The sequence below is a fragment of the Taudactylus pleione genome, unplaced genomic scaffold (genome assembly GCF_031769625.1).
Source record: "Taudactylus pleione unplaced genomic scaffold, aTauple2 ptg000587l, whole genome shotgun sequence".
Taxonomy (NCBI): domain Eukaryota; kingdom Metazoa; phylum Chordata; class Amphibia; order Anura; family Myobatrachidae; genus Taudactylus; species Taudactylus pleione.
In genome coordinates, this window is record NW_028284989.1 from 45,720 (window position 1) to 57,378 (window position 11,659).

Genomic DNA, 11,659 nt, shown 5'->3' on the forward strand with positions numbered 1-11,659 from the left:
CCTTGTGAAACTATTGCATGCATTACCTCCTATTGTTATGAGTTGATGTCTGACATGTCTGAATAAGTGTTACAATGGGTGGAATGGAATATTTAGGTATAAGTTATGATTCTGTACTCTGGCTTTCCTATCTTCTTTACATTTTCCTATCCTGGTTCCTCAAATCATCTTTTTCCTCTTCCCTGTTCTTGGTCTTGTTTTTGATCTTCATAAAGTTAATCAATTAATTTCTTTATTTTTTTAAATGTATTTATTAATTCAATCTACTTGATTTGTGCTGTCTAATTCAATCTACTTGATTTGTGCTGTCTTCATTTTAAAACATATAAATGAGAAACGAGTATTTTTATATATATTTTTGGAAAATATAATTATGAAATTGTATTTGTCATTATGTTTACTAGTAGGCGGTATTATGATTTGAATTTTGAATTTCAGTTAAAATTAATAATTGTCAGTTAGTAATCATGTTTTCAGTTTTATAACTTATCTTCATGGCATAGAGAATATACATCATTTGTTGGCACCGAAGGCTTACATTGAAGCTTCGGCTGAACTAATACATCCCCTTTAATCACAAAATTTAGAAATCTCCAATTAATCAGATTTCCATTGTGATCATCAAACAAGACTTTTTGCATGTCTTCTGGTGTCAAAACATAATCCCACATGTTGACATCACTCATTTCTCCAGAAAACGACTGGTTAATTTCAAACCCACCCCCAAATGTGTCTTGATCCTGCCCCAGAATGATAGATGTTTTAGCATCAATAGTAAACCCTTTTCTTGAAACTCTTCTGGCATAGAGCTTTCCATTCACCCAAAGCTGGACCACACCAGTTTCAGTGTCTCAAGTAACACAGGTGAGTTTCCAGTCCAGAATTTCAGGGTCTGTCTTAATACTGGTTTCCTCCTGGTTTATATAGACAGTAGTGTATTGAGGTGGCTTTGGAATGATAAGAATAGTGTTGTCCTTTCCTGAGCCAGACATTGCCAAGGAAAAAAGACTATGGGCAACTAAAAGTTCTGTGTATGATCTCAGGCAAACAGTAACTTTCTGCAATGGCTTCTCTATGTCAGGCTTCAAAATCACATGTGCTGTTGCCGTTCGTTTTGGGAAGAGGAAAACTTTGCCTCCCATATCTAGAAAGAAAAGATATATTACAGTTGCACATCAATGCTTTCATCTGTACACTGATAAATTCCAACCTCTATTTTTATATATATATATATATATATATATATATATGTCCTGATGAAAATGCATTAAGCATTGAAACGTTGATTTGAATTATTGCGGTGTCTGTGTTATTCTACAAGTCGTTCAGAGTGCCGCCTGTTACCCTTCTTATATAAAAGTCTACAATAACAAATCTTGTTTAAAATAGCTTTCAATATAACCACAATCACATCACCGAAGCAGGGCCTGATACTGAGTCAGATGCAGTGGCGGCCATCCTTGTGTCTTTTGCCGCCATCGTTGCTGCGACTTTATGCTAATGTCACTACAAAGCTGTTCCCTGGTGTACACCAGTGTACAAGGACTGAGAGACCGACTCACAGTGTCTATAGTTGCCGCATTGCCCGTCCTTACGAACACCATCAAAACTGCACCAGTTCTATGGCAGATGCAGTTACTATGTCTGAGTATGGCATCCTAAGTGAGCGGCTGTGTGTCTCTGTACACAACTGCTCTCAGTGACACGCAAGCAACGCTTCCAGGAGATGCAACATCTCTGCACGTAAACTGGCAGCAGACTGTCAGTGATTGACGTTTGTGGGCGGGGAGGGGGCAGCGATACCCCTTGTTCCCTGAAACGGAGGTGGTTTGCCGCCGCTAGGATCTCCATCTGCTGACAGAGATTTCCTGGCTTCTTCATCTCAACTGCGACGGCCGGCTGTGGGACCCCATGGGTCACCTTAGCCGGCCGATGTCCCGCAAAGTATCCGGATACGTAATGCAGCAGGAGATGTGATGCCTCCTGTGCATTACCAATATCAGCACAGACGGAATAGCTAAGCTGCTAAGATGGGAGTTCTATTAAGAAGTGATGTTGCCCATAGCAACCAATCAGATTCCAGGTATTATCTTCTAAAAGGTGCTAGATAAATGAGAAGTAGCATCTGATTGGTTGCTATGGACAATATCACTTCTTAAATAGAACTTCCATCTTAGTAAATTTACCCCACAGTCTGAATTAGAATCAGGCCCATGATCACATGTTTTCGCATAATAAAAATTAAGAAATACCAGGAAAAGGAAGGAAACAGAAGAGAGGATATTTACAGTACTTTACGTCAATGTTGTTACACACATTATGTGTCATTTTATTATTAATAAAATAAAATCTTGTATAATGACAGATTACAAGATATTTCAAAATCATTTAGCTTCCAGAAAGGAAAATATTAGCCAGATTTACCAGGTTATCCCAATATTCAGAACCATTTGTTAGGAGGCGATCATAGGTCCAACATTTTAAGATGGTGTAGCGGGGTAGTTTCAACGACAAGTGATACAGTCATAAACAGACAATCTGTCACTTTATTAAGTAGTCACTGCAGCACATTGGTATTTCAGCAGTTACAAGGCAGTGTAACAGCATTAGCTTAGCAGCATAGTGGTATAACAGTATTAGCAATATTGCAGCATAGTACTATTATAGCATAGAGGTATAGTAGTATCACAGCATATGAGAATCATATCATAGCAATATAACAGCATAATAATAATAATAATAATAATAATAATAATAATAATAATAATAATAATAATAATATTTATATAGTCCTCTTTCGCCAATAGGATTCAGGGGCGCTTAACAGATAGAATGAACATAATACATTGCAAAAACTAATTTAGAAGTTTAGCTATGCATGAAATATAGAGACCATGGAGATATTAAAAAGTATGTGGCAGCCATTTTGTGTCATCACTTGCAGAGATTATTATTACTCATCCTGACCTAGACAGTACCAGCAATGCAGCCATCTAGGGTGCACTACATAGGTTACAGTGAGCAGGATGAGCATAACATGTAGTGGGAAATTATATCCATGATATAGCAGGTAGGAGACACAGTAGGTGGTAATATCAGCATAGGGCAAATAAAAATACAACATAGTTTAAACAGAAGTAAATGATAGTTCTAGATTTGCATTGGTCAAAACATGTTAAAAACCAAATGAATCAAAATTAAATAAAATAGCCTGCTGTGGTCACATGGATGAAGGTACCGAGCCGTCTTCAATTGGGTCCCACTGCAGAGCCTCAATAGCCTATACTGCCTTATTTGTAGAGAGGGGCCAGCAGGTGTTCTGGTGGACTGGAGCATGGAGGTGGCCAGATAAGGAGTGGGTGGCATACCACATAAAGGTTCATAGGCATAGTCCTTCCTTTATCACAGGATAAACAAAATTCAACTAGCGGAACTTAAATAGACCTTGAGAGGGAAGGACTGGCAGTCCCTTTCCACGTAAATGCATCTGCAAAAGGGGTGTGACCTCACCTTAAAAGGGGTGTGACCTAGCCTCACTGGGACATGCCATGAGTCATAGGGGCTTGACATCACAGCACACCCCTGTATTTCACTATCCCGGCTGAGCAGAGTTCCAGGAGGCAGAGCGACTCGCCCAGGGTTTGATGCCGGACCGGCCCATTTGGGGACTGGCCCATCTGGCCATCTGCATTTCTGGCATTTACCAGAAGTGCTAGATGGGCTCTCCAGCCCTTGGCCTTGAATCAACCAAGTGTGATGGAGTAATGGAGTTAACACCTGAATCCAAAGAAAGTTTTTTCCTCACTCAGATAAAGCAGCCTGTCACTCTGCCACATACCCTTCCCCTGTAGAGAGTAGTCCTTGCCCACTGAGTCTAACTTGGCATATAGTACTGTTTATGTGTCCTTAGTGCCCAATGTATCAGTATAGACCAGTAAGTCCTCAAATGCCAAAATTGTGATTACAACATAGAAATTATTAATTCAGATAAACACAAATATATTCACATATAAAACAAAATTGTTTCACATATAAAATAAATACATATAAAATAATACTATGATATATTGATAATATCACTGCATAGGGTATATTATAACAGTGCAGTCACATCAGTACTTCCATGGTGTGCGCCCCTTTGAAGTAAATGCTTCCTTAGATTTGGTGGCTGGTTTGAAAGTGCAGTTCCTAAAAACATGCTTCAGTATAAGCCATGTGTGCACCTAAAAGATGCTTATTCCTTAGATGGTGAGTGATTAAAGTCAAAGCATGGGCACGGTGTACACCTCAGCTGTTACCTAAATCATATAGAGTACCTGGTGTGAGCATAGTGCTCATTCTCAATAGTCCTTCTGCAGCTGAAGCCTTAGCACCTCAGCTCTGTGAGCCCCTTTCTTTAGCTGTACCCTAGTCCTCATCCACTGTGCATAATTGGCCGGTCATCGGTGGCTGCATATCCTGGCAGTAGACAGACTTGATTCAGAGTTGGGCTGTGATTGGCTGCTCACTGGTGGGTGTACAATGGAGGCATGGAGGACCTACGCGTAGTGCAATCAGGGGCTTCCTAAGGGTCATGGGACCTGTGCTGTCTGCTAGCTCTTAAATAGCAGACTTTTGTAGCTATGGAAACCTGCTGTTGTAATGTTCTGCCCATCTCACTGCAGGCTAACTACCAGCGGCTATTGATATTCTTTGTACTGCACTCACCTTATAAATGAACCAATATATTTTAATGATAAATATTTGAACAATTTTGGCATAAAACAATCTTTGGTGTGTAATGTATATGCTGTATGTATTGATCAGAGTTTGTGTATATACTGTGATAAAAGAATCCACTAGTCGAGTTGTACTGTATTATCATTGTAAATAAAGTAATATACTTTTTCATAATAATAAATTCCCATTTTAACAATTTTAGCATTGCAGCATCTGTATTGTATAATGTTTGTTATATATATATCTTATGACAATAAATCATTTATTTGCTATATATCAGGCAGAGTTTGTATATTGTGGATAAAGCATATATTTTGAAAATGCAGAAAGGTTCAATGCTAATCACAGAAAAATACCTAAGTAAAAATCTATCTTTAACCATTCATCTACAATGGTGTACACATTGTAGATCCACTTGCAATTTAATCGCCCTCTCTCCATGTAAATTTTTGTTTTATTATACCCATGAATTTCAAGTCAGATTGATCTTTGATGTAGCACTGCTTATAGAACGTCGCGGGGCTACCCAATGTGTCCCGAAATATAATCCACAAAAAGTGTCACTTAAACACTGCTGAAATGGTGAAAACATGGATCCTATGTGCATTCGGGAGAAATATCCTATTATTTAGTCCACAATAATAGCATAGGGGGAAAAAAACATTGTCGTAAAACGGGGCTAATCGGTGAAAAATCCCCAGTTTATGCCAATCACAGCTAATTGCAGATGTGTTGCGCACTATTCTAATTCTGAGAGCCCTACATATTGTAGGCCACAAGGATATTCTAGCTAAAAAAAAAAAAAGTATTCCCTTGCCATCATATAGCATTTTGTCTTTAATGCAGTTTGTTTTACCATTTTATTTGGTTTATAATTCGTTTTAGATTTGCAACTGTTTTATTGTTTTTGGGTGCAATTGCACTGCTAACAAGCTTGTATTTAAATTGTTTGCTTTTTTGTATATAATTAGTGGCATTTTTAAATAAATGGTATGTATGAGTTTGTTATCTTTGTAGAGGATGAGTCACTGCCTTTTGAGGATGCTTCCTAATTTACTATTGATGAAGCTTAATTATATCTTTTTATCTTCTTTAATTTCTTCTGTTTTAATATCTTTTAACTTGTTCTTAGATGCAAGCAATGCTTTTCTGTTGCTACTGACCCGATCAGTAACAAAAAAATATACAGTTATAAACAAACAAATTAAGTTTACTTGTGAGGATTAAAACAATATATGAAAGAAGGATGATTACAATTAATTTATATCATATAAAAAAAACAGGCTAATAGGATTTTTATTGTATTAACTCCAAGAGCATTCTGATTGGTTAAGATTGGTTTAAAAACCATGGTATTTGCATAGACTCCTCACATTGAAAAAGACCACAGGGTGGTCGAAACACGTTGGCAGAGGAGGCATAGTAACTACCTACCAAGGACCGGAACTTTTGCTGAAACTTCAGACGGTGAATGCCTGGGCAGAACCATCTTATATACATGCTGTTGTGAGGCATATTGTCTCGAATCTATCTGGTAGGAGTCCAACTTTTGCACTTTATATGCACAGAATATTATGCACTTTAATGAATTTTAAACTTTTGGCTTTTTATACATATGTCTGTTGTTTTGTGTCAGAAATTAAAAGGTTTTACACTATCACATTCCTTCTCTATATTTTTACATGACGGAAGTAATACTCCAGAGAGAAATAAAAGGAGGAATAGTAGAAGTGACAAATTACAGAACTTTTTTCTGTTTTGGACTTTGGGAACAATTTTTTTCTTGAGAACATAAAGATATGTCTCCAAAGAAACCATCAAGGGAATCATCTATCAAGTAATAGAGAGGATTACCCTAGATGTGACGTGAGAACCTATATTAATACACTCACTCTTTTCCTACTGCTTTTTTGTGATTATGTTCCTCATTTCTTCCATATGTTTAGTGTATTCCTTAGTCTGTAAACAATTGCATTTAATTATCTTAAACTGTCCTTCTGCAATGTTGGACAACCAATTTAAATGGTGGTTGCTTAGTCTGTCTATAAAGTTGTTGCTATCTAACTTTTTGTGATGGGTTTTGGTATCTATTTTGTTATTATCAATGCAGTTTTCCATATCCAGAAAAAATACTTTCTCCAGATGAGGTTAAGTGTATTTGTGCTAATGTGTATTTGTGTTAATGTATGAGATGAATTATTTTAGCTGTTTCTCACTTTCTACTCATATGAAGAAGATATAGTGAAGAATTCTCCTCCAGATTAAGATTTTGCCCAAGAAGGGGTTGTTTTACCAGATATTATTATTTTCCCAATGAAAATACCCTGGTGTGAATTGTGTGCCCATCACAGTTCCCCATATTTCTTTCAACCAGAAGAAATTATGCTTCAAAATGAAGCTTATTGTAGCCATATTGTAAATATGTGGCTAATATAGTAACATGTTTCCCTGAAAATGTTAATCATAACACATCATTTAATAACATATAATTCCCCTGTAAGCTGAGGATGAGGTATATATGGTCCCATGTACTATAACTCATGTATTTAAGAATAAAATGTCTATTATAATACAGTAAGGGCTATTGTAAATATATATAAGTTTAGTGTGTATATTTATATGTATTTTTATTGTACAGACTAGTAGAAGTCACTTCTGGAGCTCAAGTACACCGGGTAGGGGGACTCCTGCAGTTGGATTAGCGAGAAAGGCAGGGACCCGGGGGAGAGAAGGAAAGTGTTGGAATGGGCACAAGGGGCTCTTTAGCTCATGCCTTAGGCAGGAGAAATGGTGCCACAAAGAGAGTGTCCAGGGCTATATAAGGGGGAGGCAGCGGCGTTAGGGAGCCACACTGTGGTTCCCCCTTTAGAGCTGGCTATCTAACTCCAGCACTACACTAGAGAGCTATACATAGCAGCTGCCGGGAGTCAGAGAGTGAGGAGCCAGTAAGGAGCACCAAGGTACCTGTCAGCGGTATTAAGTGGCCAGTTCTTTGTAGGTCACGGTGGGCATAGCTGAATGTGGGTTGCTGGGTTGGCACTGAGAGAAGTGGCTGGCGGTAGTGAAGGAGGCCGGGGATCACTGGGCGTGACTTCCAAGTCAGGCGGCAGCAGCAAAGAAGGCTCTGGGCAGGGGGAGCGACTGATGCTTAAAGCCGACCAGAATGAATAGCCATCTATATACATCTAGTAGCCGCTGACAGTCAGGTACAAGAACCGCAGAGGGCACCACAGTTTAAAGCACCTTGGGACTGATGAAGGTTTAGCAGTAGCACTATACCTAGTGAGTGAGTAATGTCTACCCTAACATACTCCGCTCACACATATGTCCCCAGCCAGCCACACAGAGAGTCAGGATTGCTGGGAGTTGCCTTAATGCAAGAATCATTAGGAAGGTACTATATATGTCAGTGGTCAGTGTGGTGTGGGTGTGGTTTCCATGGAGAGCATAGCTGGCACCACCATCGGCTGTTCAGCAGAGCTGACGTGATATGTCTGTGAACGACGTCATTCACAGACATATCACTGGTATACACTGGCCGACGGGCATACGATATATTGGCCAATCAATTGATCGGCCAATATATCTGCCAGTGTGTACCCAACATTAGAGTCAATTGGAATTAAATGATTAGTTTTACTAGAGCTAAAAAATAAAAATACACTTGTACAAATACAATAGCAATTATTAAGAATGGAATATAAATAACTGCATTAATTAACTGAAAAACTATATAAAGAAGTAGATGGTTGCTCCACATAATGGGATTTCAAAAGTGGTAGAGATGACAGTCATTGTACTTGCCAGTAATGGCGGACAATGTAAGTCTGTGGATGGTAAAGCCTCAGCAGGAATACTATAGTTAAAACAGGCTCAGAGATGGATTGGGCACCCAATGATGAAAGGTGGGGAAACTGGAGATAATGCACAGTACAGATAAATGTCTATATGAAACTTCGGGTCACAGTTTCTGATGGGACACAATTGCTGATAGACATCATGATTATAACAGTGCCACTAATGGATATAATAGTGATGTGGGAGGATCCTAAATAGCAGTCACCTGTGATTGTATCACAAACTAGTGCAAAATCTGCTGTACAATCACTTAATCAGCAGCTTACCTCCTATAGGCTCAATGTAAATTGATGAGGGCGGAGCTTTGGATGACCCAGGAGCGGAGCTTTTGACAGCCCAGGGGCGGAACTACAGATGGCCGGGGGACAGAGCTTCAGTCGGCCTGGTGGTAGATAGCTGGGTTGTGGGGGGCTAATAAATAGGGCAGCGATGCTGAGGTTGGCCCAGTGGTTAATGTGCTGGGCTTCAGAAAGTTGTCTGTGTTGACAAGAAAACATTTTTTTTTTCCTGTCAAAACTACTGCACTCACTGTAGGGGATCCAGTGGGCCTATTTTCAATGGGCGGCCTGGAGCTGTAGCTCCACCCGCCCCATTGTTAATCCGGCCCTGTTAATATGACTATTGGCCAGAGAAGCTGTTAAACCCCTATTGAAATACTAGCCTGTGATCAAATACTGTACAATTATTCTCTCATATTGATAGCTGGTATAATACTAACTGCAGCTATAGTACTTATATAGATAGATGACGAACAAGAATATTTTACAGGATAAGTGTGCCCTGCGTTAAAGAAAAGGGGGTGCAGAGACCAGACCTAGGAAGAAGCCTTGTATGATAACTACAGGATTTATTTACTATAACACAAGAGGAAATTCTGAGCTGCAACATAATAGCCAGTGAGAACCTTAGTGAGGAACACAACATAACCACTATGAGCCACAGCTGTCTAAGGATCATTTGTAAATCTACTATACATAGGGCCTATGTATCAAAGAAGTGAGATAGAAAAAATTGTGAGAGATAAAGTACTAACCAATCAGCTTCCAATTAACATTTTGTAGGCTGTATTTTAAAAATGATAGTTAGGTGCTCATTGGTTGGCGATTTATTTGTTACAATTTTATAGGCTTCATAGACTCTCGCTTTGACTTCTGCCCCTCTTCTTAAGTCTGTATACATATGCAATTTAGAGAAAAAAAAATAGCTCCGCAAGCTAAGAACTGTGTCGACATCGCACAGAGTAACAGTTGAAAGCTAACGGAGGACAGGCGTATAATATTAACACTGCCAGGGAAAAAGTAAACTGGATTAAACTAATTGGCAGTAATTTATTGATCTAGAACTGTTGAATGGACAATTAATCTACTGAACTCTAAAGTATCGCAAACCGCATAATATACCTACTGTATACTTGAATTCCTACTGTGACACTGTTAACAATTCTAGGGAATTTATAATAATCTCTTTGTACCTTTAGGGAATATTATAGATGGGTGAATAAGGAGTCTATTTACTAAGCAGTGTTAGGAGACAGAGTGAAAAGTGATAAGAAAGTGATAAGGTGCCAGCCAATCAGCTCCCAACTGTCATCTCACAGGCTGTGTTTGAAAAATGACAGTTGGGAGCTGATTGGCTGGTACCTTATCACTTTATTATCACTTTTCACTCTGTCTCCTAAAACTGCTTAGTAAATAAACCCCCAAGTAGATGATAAAAGTAATAACTAGTTAAACCAAGCACATAATATGTGATAATATGTTACAAGGTAATCTTATATTGTACTGAAAATTATAGGTTGTACTTGCCAATGTATGTTGCTTTTCTTTTATAAAATAGTAACTGAAATAAATATATATATGTGTGTGTGTGTGTGTGTCTTTTGTGGCTTACTTACCAGTGTGTGGCGGTGTGCCGGAAGTTGTCTCAGGTTTGCAGGAACCTAAGAAAACAAGTATACGAATAGTATTGTACTGTTATGTGTTGCACTGACACTATACACGCAGTACATTAGAAATTACAACCTACCAATACTCTGTTTAGGCTTTCCCAGGTTAGCCTAGATACTGTAGCATAAACTAAATGTAATCTGAGTGGAGGCACTATCGGTTAACTCTATACTATGGGTTACATTATGGCTTCAATAAGGAAATTGATTTGTCTCGCTGGAATACTTTTACTTTCCGTAAATATGCTGTTGATAGATTTGCATCCAGCTTCATTGTCTATAATGCTGTAGAGAGAAGTGATGTCACATGTGCACAAAATATGGTGACTCTTCCATTCTGTTTCCTCTAAGATGTTAACGATGTGCATGGTGTCTTTGAGGAAACTTTTTTTGTTTAATAACCAATGGTTGAGGAAATTGATCTAAATATGATGATAAATTGGTAGTGAGGGAATTAATCCCAGAGATAATTGGCCTCCCAGGAGAGATTTCTGCAGCCTTATGAATCTTAGGTAACCAATAAAATACCAGTAATACTGGGTTCTTCATTTTAATATATTTGTATTTTTTTTTTTATTTAGGATACCTATGTAGAGTGCTTCATTTAGAAAATGTGTCATTTCTTTTTGGTAGTTATTGGTTGGGTCACCCTTCAACTTTTCATAAGTTGTGTCCTCTCCCAAGAGCCTGAAAGCTTCCTTTAGGTAGTCTTCTTTTTTCATGATAACCAGACCTTCATCTTCTTATAGGCTGATTTAATGATCAAATTGTTCTTTTCTAGTAGTTCTTTTAAGGCTTTTCTCTCTTCCTTAGATACAGTTGGTTGTTCCTCATTGGTTTGTTATTTGAAAGTTCTTCTAAATCTATTTTGGACATTTTAAATATGTTTCTATCAATGGTTCTTTTAGGGTTTCTAGGGTAGAATTTTTTTTCTTTAAATGTGTGCAGTAATACTCAACCTTATTTGTTTCCATATTAGAGCTGCTGGGCTGGTTTTGTTCAAAATAATTTTTAAGCGTAAGTTTTCTAATTAGTGCAGACCAGGGGCATCTTAAGAGAGGAGGGGGCCCATGTGCACTCCCCACGCGGGACCCCCTCCTCTTTCCCCGGTGTCCGGCAGCCGGCTGACATGGCTGG

General features: G+C 38.5%; 1 pseudogene; it reads right to left on the bottom strand.

Moving 5' to 3' along the window:
• Positions 1–479: 479 nt before the first annotated feature.
• LOC148481227 (C-reactive protein-like) lies at positions 480–11,244 on the bottom strand (annotated as a pseudogene).
• Positions 11,245–11,659: the final 415 nt, after the last annotated feature.